Below are 4,387 nucleotides of genomic sequence, written 5' to 3'. Positions count from 1 at the left end.
GAATTGAATTGAGGAAAAAATAAAATAAAAAATAAAAAGTGAAGGTGGTGGTGGTGGGAGGGGCTGGAAGAGTGTTGGGGTGGGGTGTGGGGATGGGGCTGGGAGGGTTGTGGGGGATGGAGGTGGGGAGGGGCTGGACGGGACTGGTGAGGTGGGGGATGAGGATGGGGTTGGGGTAGGGTGGAGGGGCTGGGGGTGGGGTGGGATGGGGTGGGGGGCTAGGGGTGGGGTGGGATGGGATGGGGCTGAGAGGGGTGTAGGGACGGGCTAGAGTGGGGGTGGGGAATGACTGGACGGGTGTTGGGGTAGGGTGGGGGGCTGGAAGGGGTGTGGGGGTGGGGACGGGCTAGGGTGGGGGTGGGGAAGGGCTGGACGGGTGTTAGGGTGGGGTGGGATGGGATGGGGCTGGGAGGGATATGAGGGTGGGGACGGGCTGGGGTGGGGTGGGGAGGGAAAAAATATTTTTTTTAAAATTTTTAAAAATATTTTAAAATTATTTTTATTTTTTTAAAAATATTTTTAAATTATTTTAAAATTTTAAAAAGTATTTTTAAATTTTTGAAAAAAATTTAAATTAAAAAAAGATGGAGGGAAAAAATGGACCCTTTTTATTTTATTTTATTTTTTAATTTTAATATTATTTTTATTTTGTTTAATTATTTTAATGTAAAATTGGCCAAAAATTGACCTCCACTCGCACCCCAGGCAAGGGCTACACTCTCTTTGTCCTAGTCATAATTTCAATGCCACATAAGCAAGATCAACGGTCAAAAGGTGCAAAATATTATTTTTTAATGGGTTCAAGGGTCCAGATGACAAACATGTAAGTAGAAACGTCCAACTTACAAAACCGACATAGTACAAGGGTTCAAAAGGTCATTTTGCCAATTTGAAAAACAACTTTAATTTATATATTCATAGTCAAACATAATTTCAACTCCAACTTTAACTTCAACTCCAAAAAATTATACTCCCTCCGTTTAAAAAAGAATGATCTACTTTGACTTGGCACAAAGTTTAAGAAAATAAAGAAGACTTTTGAATCTTGTGGCCTTAAATTAAAGTTGTGTCAAATGTATCAAAATATCCTTTAATCTTGTAGTCCTAGACATGTCATGTGGAAAATTGAAATTAAAGTATTGTCAAAAAAGGAAATGGGTCATTCATTTTGAAACAGACTAAAAGGAAAAGTAGGTTATTCTTTTTTAAACGGAGGAAGTAATTTTCATGGCCAAACGGAACCTTAGATTACTCCTCAATTTTTACTTTTTTTAATTCTACTTTTTTTCTTACTTATTCTAAGCTTTCTCATCTCATTTGAAATCTTTTAATCACCATTTTTTGACTTGTATTTATATTTTTTTTCTTTGAATACTTCTACCTCTTTAGTTATTTTACTTAACAAATTTTTAATTTTTTTACTTTTTTTTTAAAAAATGGATCCAAATTCTCTTTCCATTTCATTTTATGTATCATCTTTTGACAAAGTACGAAGTTTAAGAAATAAGTGATGATTTTGTAAAGTTTACAAAATTGCCCCTTTTAAAGTTTATTTTTTAATTGTCTTTTCTTATTAAGTGAGATCCAGTAAGAATAAAATAAAGATGTTGTTATTAAATAGTTACCAAATAAGGAAAGATGACATTCGTTTTTGAACGAACTAAAAAGAAAATGGCGACATATAAAATGGGACAGAATGAGTGATAAAAATATCTAACTAAGAGAAACCATGAATGAAATTTTTGGGATTAAAATAGTGATAGTTTACTCGATAAATTAATTTATTTATATGGTAATTAATAGTAAATAATATGATTACTTTTAAAGTTAAATTCATATTTATTTTGTTTACAAACAAAAGGACCTTTAAATAGCAGTTCAATTGATGGTTATCAAGGCGATATTTCAGTTGTGAATTAATTAAGTTTGACTTAAAAATTTCAGTGTAGAAGTTTTATCTTGACTCCAAATAACTCGCATGTTGATTTTTTTTTTAATCAATTTGCAAGACTTAATTTAGTCGTGGACCTTTAAAATGTTAAAAACGTGAATTCACACCAAATTAACTATATGAATAGTTATTTTAAAAGATGATTTGCACTCCGTCTGTCCCAATTTATATGACTCACTTTTTTTAATCAGTCTAAAACTGAATGACATATTCTATATTTATTAACAATTTTACTTTGAAATACCCATTTTATCCTTAATGAAATGATCTATAGCCACACAAATATCTATCACTTATTTTAGAACATAAATTTTCAAAGTCTTTCTTTCTTTCTTTTTAAAATTCTGTGCCAAGTCAAATAATTCATATAAATTTAAATGGAGGGAGTGATTTATATTTTGACAATTTTAAAAATCTAATTTATATTAAAAATGACTTGTTTTGAGTCCTTTATTTATGTCAAAATCGGATATAAAATATTTGAGAGAAAAAGAAAAGAAAATTTTAAAAAAAATAGATTGTGACAACTCAAAATTTTTTTTTTTGAAGAAATGAAGGGGAGAGGATGAGTTGATAAAATAGGACCCATTAAAATATTTGTCAAAAAATTAAAGTGGCTCACACAATTATTGTTAGGTGAGGTAAACTCTTGTCAAATATTTATTGTGCAGAGAGTAAATCTTCAATAGTGTTATTAGACGAAAGAGAATTGTTAGGAGAGGTAAAATCTTGTCAAATATTTATTGTGCATAGAGTACATTTTGGACACTGTTATTATAAGAGAGAGATAGTAATTTGTGGTTTTGGTAAGGCGGTTTTAAAGTTTGAGTCTATCTTGGATGGTAAAAATTTATGAAGTTACTAGGGGGTTTGGGCCATAGGTGACAAAAGAGTTTTAAAATGAGGTGTAGATGCCACAAGTCTTAATAATTGAGTAGAGGTGACAATTACTTAATTACGATTTAAGAAAGTTTTAAAAATTTTAAAATAACCCACAAGTTTTTAAATTTACACTTTGATCCAAATGTTAGTTAATATATAACGAGAAACGAAGGAAAAAAAGGTGCCTTTCTCTCTCTCCTCATCCGTTGTTAGTTTCTCTCTTTTCGTGATATTTGTTGTTCATTGTTGCTGTTGCTTTATTCATCATCTTCTGATTCATTATCACCATCTTATACTTCATTATCATCTTCATATTCTTCTTATTGACCATTGTTGTTGTTGTTGTTGTTGTTGTTGTTACCCCAACTGCTGCTCTTTGACCAAATTCTTATATCAAATTTTGTTTCGTAAATCACTTTCGACTTTGAAATTTACTTGAGAGAAGACTTTGGTAAGTCAGATTATGCTTTTTAGTTGAATCTGGGTAACTGCTAGGGTGTTGTTTTTTCAACAATAGCCTGCACACGAACATGAATGCAATACAAGAGCAATCAGTTTAAACTGATCCATTATCTGCGGCAACAGATAAATGTTCTGTTGTAACAGTAGACTCATGTTGGATGGATTCATGTTTAAGGGTTTTAGGTGCCCGTAATATGAATCGAATGGATGGGTATTCTGTTGCACCAGATTAGCAATCTGTTTCAACAGATAAATAATCTATTTCATCAGATTACTAATATGTTTTGAACAACAAAATTCAGATATAGCTCCTGTCACACACAAAACCTAACAGATAACTCATATATTCTTGCTATTGATACTGGAATCAAATTATTCCTTAATTGTAGACATGCATTCGTTAAAAAATAGAAATAGACAACACAAAAATTAAATAAGAAATAAAAAGTCAAGTGCATCAAACATAATTTTTTATAAAACAAACAAAATAAATACATAGATAACAGAAAAAAAACTTAATTATTATTATCATCATTATTAATATCATTAGTATTTGTATGGCCAGCCGGCCAATCTTCAAAGGGCAGCAGCAGCGCCCTCCGCAGCTTGCGGATCTCCCGCAGCATCCTTACTCTGACGGCAGCTAACTCCCAAAGTAGGTCATGAACCTCCTTCTGCAGTTTCCTCATGGAATCTCGTAAAATAGCGACATCCCACACAGGATCAGCCATATCTAAAAAATACATAAATTGATAAAACACACACGTAAACACAAAAGTAAAGAAAAGAAAGAATTCTAATGTAATGTAATACAACGTATATTTACCGAAAACTCAAGAAAAAAACTTACCAGAGACAGAAAAAAGCTATCAAGTCCTTGAAGAGAAAGTAGTTGAAGGTGTAACAAAAGCAAGGAATAAATATTGTGTAGTTGAACGAACGATTGAGTAAGGAGGGACCTATTTATAGAGGATCGAACTTGAATGAGTTAGGCAAAAAATCGCAACTGTTCACCTCTATTTATTAATGACATTCTTGATTACTGTAAAAAGTTATGACTTAATTAAATTAATCAATATTATGATAAGTCAT

The sequence above is a fragment of the Capsicum annuum genome, chromosome 1 (genome assembly GCF_002878395.1).
Source record: "Capsicum annuum cultivar UCD-10X-F1 chromosome 1, UCD10Xv1.1, whole genome shotgun sequence".
Taxonomy (NCBI): domain Eukaryota; kingdom Viridiplantae; phylum Streptophyta; class Magnoliopsida; order Solanales; family Solanaceae; genus Capsicum; species Capsicum annuum.
This window is presented reverse-complemented; position numbering follows the sequence as displayed.